Source organism: Mus pahari, chromosome 1 (assembly GCF_900095145.1).
Source record: "Mus pahari chromosome 1, PAHARI_EIJ_v1.1, whole genome shotgun sequence".
NCBI lineage: Eukaryota > Metazoa > Chordata > Mammalia > Rodentia > Muridae > Mus > Mus pahari.
Window position 1 is genome coordinate 134,003,863 of NC_034590.1, and position 14,854 is coordinate 134,018,716.

At 39.3% G+C, this 14,854-nt stretch overlaps 1 pseudogene; it reads left to right on the plus strand.

Annotated features, from left to right (window-relative positions):
* Positions 1-11,372: 11,372 nt before the first annotated feature.
* Positions 11,373-11,804, plus strand: LOC110329366 (annotated as a pseudogene).
* Positions 11,805-14,854: the final 3,050 nt, after the last annotated feature.

The following is a 14,854-nucleotide window of genomic DNA, read 5'->3' on the forward strand; positions in this document are numbered from 1 at the left end:
CCACTCTCATCAATGGACAGATCCTGGAAACAGAAACTAAACAGAGACACATGTACACTAACAGAAGTTATGAAACAAATGGATTTAATAGATATCTGCAGAACATTTTATCCTAAAACAAAAGGATATACCTTCTTCTCAGCACCTCATGGTACCTTCTCCAAAATTGACCATATAATTGGTCTCAAAACAGGTATCAACAGATTCAAAAATATTGAAATTTTCCCATGCATCCTATCAGACCACCATGGTCTAAGGCTGATCTTCAATAACAACATAAATAATATAAACCCTTAATAGAATCAAAGAACCACAAAACACCTTTTCATCCTGTAGTAGGCAGAGAATACCCCCAAATTTGGGGACTTTGTATGTAATTCCTTTTAGAAGACACTATAAAAATCAAGGGTTTGAGGGTTGATTCCGGGAGTTAAGGTATGTGTTGGTTCATCTTCATCCAATTGTCTTATGTACTCCTGAGGATAGCGTCATCCCATCTTTTTGCCATCTTCTCTTTACCAAACTTATCTAACTTGTAAGGTGTATAAATTAGTGGTCCTTAAGTGACCCCTGTGATATTGTTGCTGTATCCCTAAGGCCTGCCTCAGCTCTGTGACATTGAGATACTCCATACTCAATTCTTCTTGATGAATTAAAATATCAAGGAATCATTGGATAATTAAAACCATCTTAGTCTGGTATCTGCTGAATACTTAGTATTGCATTAGACAGGCTACAAACTACAGACAATAACATTGTCTATTCACTTCTCTAGGTGCTAATTCCAGATACTAAATAAATACAAAATGAGAATGAATCATTGTGGTGGTTGGTAATTAAATTGAACCACATTGATGCCATAAGGTTGTTGCTATTCTGTGTGTTTGTGTGCTACAAAGCTGACCAATTCAGTTCACTCTTCTTTCATGGGTGCCACTGTACAACTGGATATATTCCACAGCCTCCTGGTAATTGACATGAAGTTTCTTCCAAGGCACATATGTTTGAATATTCAATAGCTTTCTAGTGGAGCTGCTGGGGGAACTTTCTCGAGTTTAGGCCTAGCTAGAAGAAGTAGGTCTCTGAGGTGCAGGCCTTCATGTTAAATGTCTGATTTCAGCTCCTCTTTGATCTCTTTGCTTCTTATCTTGATGATAATGTGTTAACTTGATCTTCCTGTTGCCATAGTGACAAGTCACTCCTGTATCCCTCCCTCACCCCTCCCTCCTCTGCTGTGACAGATTGTACCTTCTCAAACTGTAAACCAAAATAAACTGTCCTTCCAAGCTGGCTCTTACTGAGTATTTGATCTGAATGATGAAAAAAAAAAAAAAAAACAGTGCACATACAGAATGAGAATCTTAATATTTTGTTTTTCCTCAAACATACACAATGCACATAAAGTTTATAGATAAATTTTTTTATTAAGCACTATAAGATATTAGCAAACACTGACAAAATACTATGACTTAGTAAATAATAATATAAGTAAGATAAATGCAGTTTTTCTAGTTAAGTACTGAATCAACCACAGGTAGTTGAAACTGTGGATGATGGGGACTATAATGGTATTTGGGTTTTTGTTGCTCAGCCACATTCATATTTTTAATTGTGACAGTTCTGTTATTACCTTTTGTCTTAGGGTTTTCATTGCTGTGAACAGATACGATTACCAAGGCAATTCTTATAAAGGACAGCATTTAATTGTGGCTGACTTATAGGTTCAGAGGTTCAGTCTATTATCAAGGCAGGAACATGGTAGCATCTAGGCAGGCATGGCACTGGAGGAGCTGAGAGTTCTATATTTTGTTTTGAAAGCAGTCAGGGGAAGACTATATTCAGGCAGCTAGGAGGAGGGTCTCAAAGTCCACCCCCACAGTGACACATTTCCTCCAAGGCCACACCCACTCCTACAAAGCCAAACCTCCTAATAGTGCCACTCCTTGGGCCAAGCATATTCAAATCACCACACCTTTCTTGCACAGAAAAAGAGAAAAGCTCAGAAGTCAAGTTCCCTGACTGAATAACACAGTTGAGTTTTCAGTCACTCCTGCTTATTTTCTTCACTGATTATTATGGTTGTCACTATGACTATGGAAGGCCTTGGCCTCTTGGTCACAGGTATATAAATGCATTTCTTTCTGCAATGGCATTGAAGATATCAGTTTAAAAATGTTAGACCCATAATGCAACACAAGAGGCACTAAAAAGAACAAATTGGTTGAATGATCATTTGTGCTTCAAAAGCAACATGGTACATGTCATCATAAATATATTTTTCTTATGAATTATAATGCTTTTAATTTATTGTTTTAATAAGATAGGATATATAATTGGGCCAAAAAAAAAATCCCTACCAAATGATTTGTGGGAAGCACAGCATGAGAGACAGATCTTGGAATAGAACTCAGAATTCCAGGCCCCCATCCATCAAGTTTCTTTTGCTTTATTTCTTCAGAATTAAGAGATACTTTTAAAAGAGAGGGAGAGGGAAACTTTTGTGTGCTGTCTGAATGTATTTCTTAATAATAATTTTAATTTAATACTTTTAAAATCTGTAACAATGCTTTTCAAAGGAGTGTTGAACAAGAATTTAATGTGAATTGCCTGTACATGGATACTTGAATTATATTTATTTTTTTAATTTTCATGCTATTTTAAATGTCTTTAATTAGTCAGTCATAGTCTGCTCCAATAATACCCGTGGAAGAACTCGAATGTGCTTGCATGCCATGTTGTAGGACCCAGTTACATGACAGGTGGCCTGCAGATCTTGGATCTTAGTTAATTAGTTCAAACATTTGCCTCCTTGGGCCAGAGTTTCAGAAAGCATGCTTCATTCACATGCTAGCCTTTAACTAACTCAATCTTTATAAACTGTCCTGGAGAGAAGGAGGAAAGTGAGGAGAGGATGAAGATGAAGAAGCCTAGGGGATCATAGGAGGATACATGATGATTAAAGGATGACAGGGGGTGATCAACTTGTGTAAGCTGAGTTTCCTGGTTTGCAGCAAGTGTTAAAGAGGAACCAGAGACTCTCCAGGGTGGCTTGAAGGTCCTTTCCTTGTTCCCTTTGAAAGCTTATCTACTCTCTCTTTAACCAATACTATGTGTCATTCTTCTGTGTCTTTCTGACAACCAGAGTCAGTCTAGCTGCCAGATGAATCCAGCCCATCAGAGCTGTGCAGTGGCCATCTCAGCTTTAGGGTAGGCCATTAACACACCTAGTCACACTGGGTGACTTTATTTCAAGTGCTATTCGCGGCGAAGACTCACGATGTCATCCTGCTTACTCCCTTTTGGAAATACGCAGGGTATAATAATTAATACATCACAACAGATTTTAAAACATTGATAGAGGCTCTCAGGAAGATGTTAGGCGGCAGAGATTGCTTCTGAAGCAAAGCTGCCTTCTGAAAGAAAGTCACAGAAGGCTGGGGGATACAGAGGTCTGAGGGCAAGAATAGCATGAGTTAATTTTATTCTTGATGTTCAGAGTTTAAAACTCTTGTGGTTTACTTAAACTTTCCAAAGGACCAACATTTTCTGTGTTCTTTTGGGGTTAAGAATGGAGATGATTTGTGTTATATTGCTCCATTGTTCACAGTGATAATTCTGTGGCTTTAATTTATTCAGTGTCTTTGATCTCAAAGGCATATTGAACATATAAACTCATTGCAGATTCCTGGAAAACTACTACCTTCTTTCCGAAGAGACTTTCCTGGGAATTATAGGGCACAGAGAGATGGTCAGTCTACTCTGGGATGTTCCTTAGACATTACCACAAATACTAGCACAAAGGTATTGGCTAAATGTTCAGTGTTCGCTACCTCTGTGATGGTTTCTTTGTTGTCTTAGTATCTGAATAAGGCTTTAGTTTACTATAAAATCTTTACTGTCTTTTTAATGGAAACAAAGACACTAAGTCTTTGGTCCTAAGAAGGTAGATTCTATGACTCAAAGAGAATGGAGATATAACATAGCTCTAAATGCAAGCTTTCCAACTTTTATAAGGTATATCTTGTTTATTAGTCTGGATCTATAACTTAGAAGAATTGGCTATAGGCCATGTAAAAAGCACACATGATAGGTCACTGTATGTAGTTTCATCTAGAAACATTGTCTTAATTTTATCTTGACAGTTGGGCTATTATCTGTGCATATTCAACTGGAAGGAGTAAAGTGTTACTAATCTTGAGTTTCATTTGGGTCAGAGGAAGGTCTGAGGTGGAACCTTTACATTACCAAGGCATTGAAGTTATGATGGCAAGGGTTCTTTTTGGACCCAGGGAAGCTTCAGCTGGCTTCTACTCCCCTTGTGTATTACTTAGGGTTCTATTGTTGTAAGGAAACACCATGGCCATGACAACTCTCATAAAGGACAACATTTAATTGGGACCAGCTTATTCTTCCAGAGGTTTAGTCTATTATTGTCATGGCAGGAATCCTGCAAACATAGTATTGGAAAAGGAGCTGAAAGTTCTACATCTGTACACAAAGACAGCAGGCAGAGAACTAGCTTCTTTTAAGAGTATCAGAAAGAGTAAGTCTATCAGTGAAGAAAATAAGGCAATAAGCATGTTGGGGACATTGCAATGATTTTGGTGTTATTGGAATCCATTCTTGAGATGGAATTTCTGCTATAGTGAAATGCCTTCTGAGGGAAGAAATGCCTTCTCTCTCTCTCTCTCTCTCTCTCTCTCTCTCTCTCTCTCTCTCTCTCTCTCCCTCCCCTCCCCTCCGTGTGTGTGTGTGTGTGTGTGTCTGTATGTGTGTGTGTGTATGTGTGTGTGTGTGTATTTGTATGTGTATGCATGTTTGCACATATGGAAAGAGAAATATGTGGTCAGTGTATTTGAGAAGAAAGCAGAAAAGATTTATAGGCTCATTTATTGCTTTGATTATTTTTCATTGCCATAGAGATTCTCATTGTCTACAAATTTATATATGAAAGGCAGTTTTTCTATGCATCCTAGCCTCTCTTGCCTCTGAGTAAAAGTGGATTTATAATTCGAAATCTGTATCCCTGGAATTGACACTTGGGTTTCAAATGTCCCACCTGTGAAATAGGTGATGCTATCTTCACAAGATATGCATGAGGGTTTCATTAAACAAATGTGTGAGAAAATGTTACATACTATATACCTTTTGTCAGCGATGACATACAATAATAAGCTGCAGGTGCCTAAAGACATGTCAGCACCCTTCTTGCCTAACACATTGGCTTAATACATAGAAGTTGGCTTCTGTTGAATTGGTCCTGTTATGTGGCCTTCTGTTTTAATATTTTCTGCTAGAGAAGATCTACAGATTGGTTTTGGTTGCAAAAAATATTGAAAAGTTTCAGCTACTTCTTTTTCAAGAGTCTCTCATTTTTAAAGCTATTTTCATTTATATAATTTTTAAAGATTTTTTCTGAATTAATTATTACAATAGCTCATATGAAGGCATAACAACAACAAATGTATCTGTAGATTAAGACCTAAGGCAGGTCTGCCTCCAAAATATGAAGGAAGTATAATCCATAAGAAAGAGAAAGCCCACTATTTCCACCTGGCCATGAGCAGTGGACTCAAGTGATCCTCTGTACTGTACTGTTGTAGATAAGGCAGCTTTGGTATGACTCTGCCCATCTAGGGTAGCATAAGCCAAGGAGATTTAGAGTGAGCCTCTGATGCAAGTCACTTGTGAGATCAAGAAGCAAAGTTCAGTAAGATCTAGGGCTCTTCAGGAACAAGGTCTGTGTCTTCTTCCCTCCCTTAGCTCTTTGCTTTCTCCCTTTCTCCTATAACTCCCCTCCCCTCCGCTCTTACTCTTTCTCTTCTCTCTCCTCTCCCCTTCCTTCCTCCCTTCCCCTCCTCTTCCCTCCCTCTCATTTTCTTCATTCCTTCCTCCCTCCCTCCCTCATTCCCTCCCTCCCTCCCTCCCTCCCTCTCTCATTCCCTCCCTCCCTCATTCCCTCCCTCCCTCCCTCCCTCCCTCCCTTCCTCCTCTTTTTTTAATCCTCTTGGTTTCCTTCACTTTATCTTCTCTCTGACTTTGATGAGTCATCTTCATTTCATATCCTTACCCAGTGTTTATTGATTGGTCATATTGGTTATGACACAGCAATGGCTTTTCTCAGTCTCTCAGACTCTAAAGCAGTCTCTTTATTTTGAATACCTGTAACCACCTGACCTATAATCTTCTGTGTTTTGGTTTGAATTCTCAGGTCAGTCGCATGTGTTCTATCGGTGGGTAGAGATGGCATCATCTGTCCATTCCTGACCCACTGGCAGTTTTGTTGGGAAAGAGCCATGTAATTGTTATACTTCAGTAATATAACTCCTACTCCATGGCAAAAGTGCCTAATATTCAGATAAAAATCCTCATCGGAAAAAGGAAAGCAGATGAGAATTCTTTCACTGGATAATGGAAGGAACACATAAGATAACATACATGAGATCATAGGATGAAGTGTGGCAAGAAAGTGAAAGATGAAGGGGATTTCTGGTTCTGAGAGATTGGATACATTTAGCAACTGGTACTCTTGAGGGTAGAGCTGCTTCTTACAACAATCCAACCTGACAAAGGTGAAAGACTCTGACTACAATCATGTTGTGGGCCGGAAGGCTTGATGAACAGAAGCCACCAGGTTTAAGTTATTAGAAAGCAAAGCCAGGCCAGAGGAAATGAGAACTGCACTGGAGAAAAGACGGAGCTATTCTATCTTCCCGAATGTTGAGCTATTTAATATATCAGCAGATCTTGACATTTACAATGTATCACCTTTTTTATTACAAAGGGCAAAATGACTTAGAAATATTGCAAAGAGGGACAGTGGCTGATCTTTTGTGAGCAAACACACTCTAGAGCTGATCTCTCACCTTTGACTCACTATCACCTAAACAACGGGTTTGATCCAGCCAGTGCAATAAAATATGTCGTTTACATAAAAAAAAAAATCAGAACTCAGCTTTCACCTTGCAAATGGGGTCTGGGGGAGGATTGTTTAAATGTGCAGTGTATCACATCAAAAATAGCCCATTTTCATACAATGTTCTTTTTTATGACATTGTGGACTAAATTTTTATCCAGTGAGACTTATTTTCAATAGTCTCTATTGACACCAGGAGATATAAATTGGAAAAGGCCTAGTGACTCATTCTTGTACCTACAATGTTGTTCATGAGACAGGATTTGACATTTCATCCCAACCTCCTTCCTCATACAGCCTGGCACAGTCTAACTTAGCTGTTACCTGAGGCAATATGACTGTCAATGCCATTTTTGGTGTAAAACATGAGATTGTAAGCTGCCTACGGAAATTTTTAATGAGTTTTAACTTAAGGGTATTTTCTAATGTCTTCTAAGAACACTTTGAATACCTCTATTTTATGTTATCATCATCTGTTGGATGAGCCGTTTGAGATTTGTCTATCACTGAATTATCTTCTAACTCTTCAAGCTATATCCAAGTGACATAGCCATGACATCCTTCTTGATTGGCAAGAGGTTTTATGCTCAAATGAAGAGTTGATTTTAATAATTAAGCTCTGCAGAGATTTGAGAACCTAACAAGCATGGGATGGGATATCAAATCTTATTAAATAGAGTTGCATGCCTCTATCTTCGTCATCACAAAAAACCTGAGATTTTTTTTGTATTAACCATTCCTAGGGAGACTCATGTGACAAAGGACATGGAGGCTCGCAACGTCAAGGGCTATTGTTAGGCCACATCACAGATAACTTCTTTACTCTGTCTTGGTCAGGAGATGAATTGTTGAGGAGAAGAAGGAAGCATGGGAAAGGATTCTATGTGGATGTTAGATTGAATGTATCCTTTGGCATATTCTTTTAAAGATGCACTGGAATTTTCCAAAAGAGTTTTAAAGTAAGTGAGTTAACTGTGCATATTCAGCGACATTAAGATGTATATTGTAACTATGCTCATGTATGTGAATGAGGCTGAATTCTGTTTTCGGGGAGATGTGGGAGATAAAGGGGTGGGAGAATGAAAAAAAAAAAAGACAGAAAGACAGACTGGCTTCAGCATTTGCACACTAGATGAAGTAGCTAATGCTATCGAGGGGGGGGGGGGAGGTTGCCAGATAGAGTCCACAAAGCAGGAGCAACAACAGGACAAGAACAGTTGTTAGGTTTTTCTTTTTCTTGTCTGCTCTCTAAGCAGGATTGATACTCGCTTATTGCCACACTAAATGTTGTTGTCAGGTCCCTTCTAGGAGACCCTTTTGATATTTCACAGGAATTAATTCACAAGCATCTCCATAGCCAGACTGTCTTGCTATTACTCTTCAGTAATAACAGAGAAACAGATTCAGAAAGACAGAACCAATAAAATATGAACAGATGTGTAGGAAGTGATTGCTTCTCAAAAGAAAACTCATGTGTGTGTGCTTCTTTTTAACTAGAAATTGTTACTATGCTGCAATACCAGAAGTTTAGAAAGCAATGATCTATAACTCCCTTTCCTCTATCTTTGATATTTTAGAAGAATACATGTACAAACTAGAACTGTGACCCAAATAGTCACTGCTTTGCCACCAGTCCCACTCCTCCTTTCTGAACCTAGATCAGAAACTGTGTTCAGCAAATCCTTAGCATGAGCCAATCACGCTGTCTCAGTCCTTACAATAACAAGGTACAAAGATCTAACTTCATCTCATATTAGAAGTTTGTAATTTCTACTTTTCTGGCATTTGAAAAACTAAACTTGATGGTCAGGGAGTCTCTATCTTTCCCTCTTCAACTATGCTTCCATGTGATACAGTAATAGTCCCGCTCTCCTTGTGTCTGAGATCTGCGGGCCTGTTGCCAAAGCAATGGGATTGCTGGGACTAAGGCAAGGTTTTTTTTTTTTTTTTTTCTTTAAATAACAATATTGATTTACTATGAGCTTGTGAAGCCTACTTAGAGAAGCTGGTAAACTGTGCCTCGTGGGTATATCCATGAAGACATCTACAAAATGTTAGTGTTAGACAGACGGAGGGGAAGATGCCTAAAAGTGATGAACAGGTATCATCCAGTCTATTTCGGGTCTGACTATGACAAACCAGCCAAATCAGCGTGAACTCATTCTTCTTGAGTTGGAACATCATTTTTCTCCTGACTTTGGGTGTAGATGCCTTTGGTCCTTGGGTCTTTCACTTTGATTTAGACATTGGCCCCACTGGCCATGGGGACTTAGGGTTTACATGGAAACAATAGCACTGGCTTTCTGGACAGCTCATCAGGGGACTTTTCCGTCCCCATTTTAGCCACTCCTCTAGGCAAAGTCATTTTCTGTGTCTACTTGTGTCCTGTTGATTCTGCATCTCTGGGGAACCTGGAGAAATCAAACTAGAAATTCTCTGGGCCTGGAGTCCCTAGGAATTAAGGATGCTCATTTTCCTACATGGTTCCTTTGGTGAATTTTTAAATTTAGACTTTCAAAGTCTTAAGAAATAAAACAACAATTAGCAAATGCAGCAAAATAGATACATTTCCAAATGACGGTTTTAAGTGAAGGAAGAATAAGAAAGAGTGGAGTCTATGCAACTGTCATTATGTAAGATTTTAGAAAATGCACATTTATCTGTAGGAATAGACAGCGTTCTCATGGTTGCTTTGGGCTGGGAGTTGGGAGCAGGGTTAGAAGGGTTCTATGTAAGAGAGGACATAACAAACTTTAGAGGGCAAAGGATGTGTTTGTTATCTAGATTGCAGTACTGGGTTTGAAAGTTTAATATAAAATCTTGTTTTAATTGTACTTCAATAGGATTTTAAAAGAAGCATGACTCAAAAAGAAAGAAAGAGAAAACTTCAATCCCCTTCCAGCTTTCCGTGTCTATTTTAGAGGTGAGGGACCAAAGGCAAAGGCTCTCTAGAGGCTCCTTGTGAAACAAGCATCAGAGCTACCTGGCTAGCAGGAACCGATGACCAGCATCCCAGATGACCAGCATCCCAGCTTTGTCAGAGAGGCTCCCACTCACCCGGAACCTGACCAGGGTTCCCAGTAATACTGACAGACTTACTAACTGAAGACAAAGTATGAGTGCTGAGACAGCCACTGAACATGTGAAGAGCTGTGTCTCTGCCACTTGACTGTTCTCTAGTGAGGACATAAGGGAACATGGAAGAGCAAAATTTTAGTTTTAGAGAAAATACAGTTTTAGTTGTTAAAGATAGTGGTGTATTCCCAGAACATAATTATATTTGAAGTGAGACCCTTACTACAGTGTCTCATATTAAAGTTCTTGATTTTTTCTGTCTTTCTTCTCTCTCTCTCTCTCTCTCTCTCTCTCTCTCTCTCTCTCTCTCTCTCTCTCTCTCTCTCTCTCTCTCTCTCTCCCCCTCTCCCTCTATCTCTTTCATTCTTCTTTTTTCCTTTTCGAGGTAGGATTTTGTTATGTAGTGCAGACTGGCCTGGACTCACTATGTAGGCCACACCAGCCTTGAGCTCATGATCCTCCTCCAGAGGGCTGGGGTTATAGCTGTATCTACCAGGCCTGTATGGCTCTGGTTGCCTCTTTAAATGGCTTGGGTTTTAATAGTGACTAAGTTCCTCATGTGACTTACTACAAACTCTGAGTTAATAGACACTATTTACAAAGCTTCATTTAGTTTTTATTTTTATTATTATTTTTGTGTATGTGTGCACATTCATATACATGTGAGCACACACGTGCTATGATATGCATGTCTCCATGCATGTTGTTACAGGGCAACTTTGTGTATTACCTTCACACGGGTTCTGGGAGACTGAACTCAGATCACAAAGCATGTGCTTTAACCTGCTAGGTCGTCTCACTACCTCTTGTCTCCCACTTTAAAAGTTGAAGCCCAATTCAGCTGTACCTGTGCATTTTTTAGACTATATTTAAGTGGCAGTTTGCTGTCTATATTTGAAGCATTTAGTCAACAATGGGCCAAAACATAAAAGAGAACACAATTAATAATGCTTCTGAGAAATTCTGAGTGCCATAATACAAGTGGAAAAAGCCATTTCAGTAGGACAAAGAAGGATGGTAATGGTTTAAAATATAAATAGAGAAAAAGGGGACAGGATATTTATTGTTCGATATTTTGAGCAGTTTATTGTGACTTTATTGGAAATATAAACATTGTTTTTACATATCAGTTTGTTTCTTTGTTTACTTGTTTGTTTTTACATAGCAAAGCATTGTTGACCTCTAAATATACTTCTCATTAGAAATAATCACCCTCAGCCCATGACCTGCTTCTGGATCTGCCCTCTGATCAGTTTAGGAAGAAAGTGCCTGTTTGGCAGAGTTGGTGTAAGAAGAGACAATTTTTCCTCACCACCTGGACAATCAAGATTTTGGGCAGACCTTTGAGTACACTTCAAATCAAAACTCACAGACTCTGATGCTGAAGCAGATTAAGAAGGAACTTGGTGATTTGTCATGTGGCCTTCCAGCCCAGTGTTCTGCAGGTTCAGTTGAATGTGATATGTTTCACTGGCAAGCCACAATTGTGGGACCTGATTTCAGCTCATATCAAGGTGGTGTATTCTTTCTGTCAATTTTTTTTCCTACAGACTACCCTTTCAAACCACCTAAAGTTACATTTACAACAAAAAAATTATCATCGAAGTATTAACGGTAATGGTAGCATTTGTCTTGATATTCTAAGATCACAATGTCTCCTGATTGATCTATTTGTAAAGTTCTTTTATCCATTTATTCGCTGCTCTGTGATCCCTTAATGTCAGAGAGTGCACAGTTCTATAACACAGACAGAGATAAGTACAACAGAATATCTCAGAAATGGACTCAAGTGTGTCATGTGATGCTACCTTAAATCCTAAGCTCTGTATTATAGCTGAAATAAACTTTAAATCACTGTTTAAAAATAATCAATCACTTTCTTTTTCATACATACATTTGTTTGAGTCTTTGATCTCACCATTCACATACCACCAAGATGTCATGATACTCTCATAAGAAGTACACTCTTTGTGCTTTCTAGAGAGAGGACAACATGGAATAACAAAAGCCAGAAGGTAACATGGTGACTGTGCATTAAAATGCTGTCTCTAGTCATCCATGCTAAAGGCTAAAAGATAAGTACCTACAACTCTCTTAATTTAAGAAGATTAAAAGTGGTACTGTAGAATTGTGAATAGCATCTGACAAGTGATAGTCAGTTGGCCACACAATTTTTTTCCCTTCTCATGAATTTCTATCAGCTTTCTCCTGTTGCTGTAATTAACCCCCACCATCTCGGTGATGTAAACAAAGGAAATATATTAGAGTTCTATAGGTCATAGGTCTAGTGTGAGTCTCACTGGACTAAAAGTGGCAGCAGACCGGGTTCTTCCCAACAGACTAGGGGGAGCTCATATCCCTGCCCTCCATCCTCCATGTTCACAGACAACAATATTCTATCTTTCTCTATCCTCTCTCTGTCTCTGCTACACATAGGTTTCTTTTATATGTCCATGTGATGAGGTTGGGCACAACTGCAAAGCCATTTTAGTCATACTGAGCCATCCACTTGCATGGTGAAGACAAATATTCACAAGTCCCAAAGATCAAGGTACGGGCACCTTGGGAAGTCATTGTTCTAAGTACCACATGAAGAAGCTATTAGAGTCTTCGGGGGATGAGATGAGGACACAGAGAGTAGCTGAAGGGGTGTGTTTTAGAGAAATGTCTACTGTTGTAATTGTCAAAAAGGGTCAGCTGGAAAATGACGTCATCCACAGCCATAACAGCAGGTGTGAGGGCAATACTCTCAGGTTACCCATATCTCCACTCAGCACACAAGAGAAATCCTTTCTGTTCACTGAATTGTTAAATGAACCAGTTTTCTCATGGCCCCCGTCTGACATAATTATTTCAGTAGGGATAGCAGATAGAACCCCATCATTTGGTACTTGACATTTTACAGCATTGGAGTGAAATAGTTGACAATTATAACAACAGAAAATAAGCTGATGGTTTGTAAACCCAGGATTTCTTAGGTAAAGTCTATCAAGGATCCATGAGAAAATAAGAGTAAACAACATACATATCCTATATAGACTGCCTTTAGAGGGAAAATTTTTTGACTTGGAAAAAATAAATCTGTGAAGGGCAATATTAGATTTAGTTTGTAAACAGGCACAGAAAAGTTCAGTTTGCAAAAAGAAAATGTGATACAGAAATGGCAGATTTTGCTTTAGAAATCTCAAAAGAAAAATGGTGTGTTGTATCTTCTGTGTTCTAATTAAATGCCTTTAATATCCTACACAGCCCCTTTAAACTGTATTTCCTTCGTGAAATTGATTTTAATAAATGAGTTGTATGAGATTAATACTCATTTTAATTTAACAGGCAGCTACAAGTATAGCTGGAGTCCATGGTCTTAAAATTAATTACAGTTTGAAATGTACAGCTTAAACTGCAAAATCAGTCATAGCTGACAGAGCTGAGGTCTAGACCCAAGGAAAGAGCTGTGAATGTCAAGGGAAATCCTTTAAACCAGAAGGTGCTGGGAGTGTGAGTGCTCGACACCACTGTTCTGTGTAAAGTAACACTTGGTTTTACATACAGTGAGTATGTGGGATGTCTGTACAACAGATGTGATCAGTCTCCTTAAAGGAGTGTGAATTAAAACTGTGTTGACTTGTACAGTTACTTTATCACACTCAAGTGTGTTCTTCCAATCCCAGCTGACAGGGGAGGATGGAAATATAATTGTGTCTTAGTCAGGGTTTCTATTCCTGCACAAACATCATGACCAAGAAGCCACTGGGGAGGAAAGGGTTTATTCAGCTTACATTTCCAGATTGCTGTTCATCACTGAAAGAAGTCAGGACTGGAACTCAAGCAGGTCATCGAGCAGGAGCTGATGCAGAGGCCATGGAAGGATGTTCTTTACTGACTTGCTTCCCCTGGCTTGCTCAGCCTGCTCTCTTGTAGAACCAAGACTACCAGCCCAGAGATGGCACCACCCACAAGGGGACCTCCCCACTTGATCACTAATTGAGAAAATGCCTTGCAGCTGGATCTCGTGGCGGCATTTCCCCAACTGAAGCTCCTTTCTCTGTGATAACTCCAGCCTGTGTCAAGTTGACACAAAATTAGCCGGTACAGGTGGGATGTGAGATCAGGGAAGGGGCTGGCTGCTCACTGCAGTCCACCCATGCTGGGTGCACAGTGAGGCAGTACAGATTGAACTCTTTCAGGCTTGACACTACAGCTTTGCTATCCTTTCTCAGCTTGTGCCGACTACCTGGACCTTGAGGCTTTTACCTTTTTGTTTGGTTTGGTTTCTTGCTTATTCTCAAATTGAACTGTCAGTTGAGAAGATCAAGGGAGGAGAATCTTTTAAAACCTTGACCTTGACATGTTTTGAGGACATCACAAAGCAGCTCAAATCCACAAATCAGAAATGCCTTCAGCTACTAAGTTGTTTTTTTGTTTGTTTGTTTGTTTGTTTTAACTCTCCCAGAGGCATGGTCATTAGGGTTTCTAGCTTAGTGACTTCACTCCTGAGTTAGAATCTCTTCTGGGAGCACAGACAGGTGGCATGTGGTGGGGCAGTTCAGTTACACTTGACATTTGTACTTGGGCTCAAATTGTGCCTGCCCCTCAGCCTGCATGCAGCTTCCCTGCAACTCCTTAGTCTCATCAAGTCATTTGCGAGGTAGATATGAGCTGAAACATATGTGTCTTTATTTTAAAATAGCCTCTTAAATAATATGGACCAGGGAAGAAATGAGAGAACAAGTGCAATTATTCACACAGGATGGCAAAGCAGGAAAAAAAGCTCCTATTGGGTGATGAATGAAGAAGTTAGGGATCAGTAGAAAATGTATATGATAGATTAGTAAGTGCATACACAACTATATGACAGTGGTATTT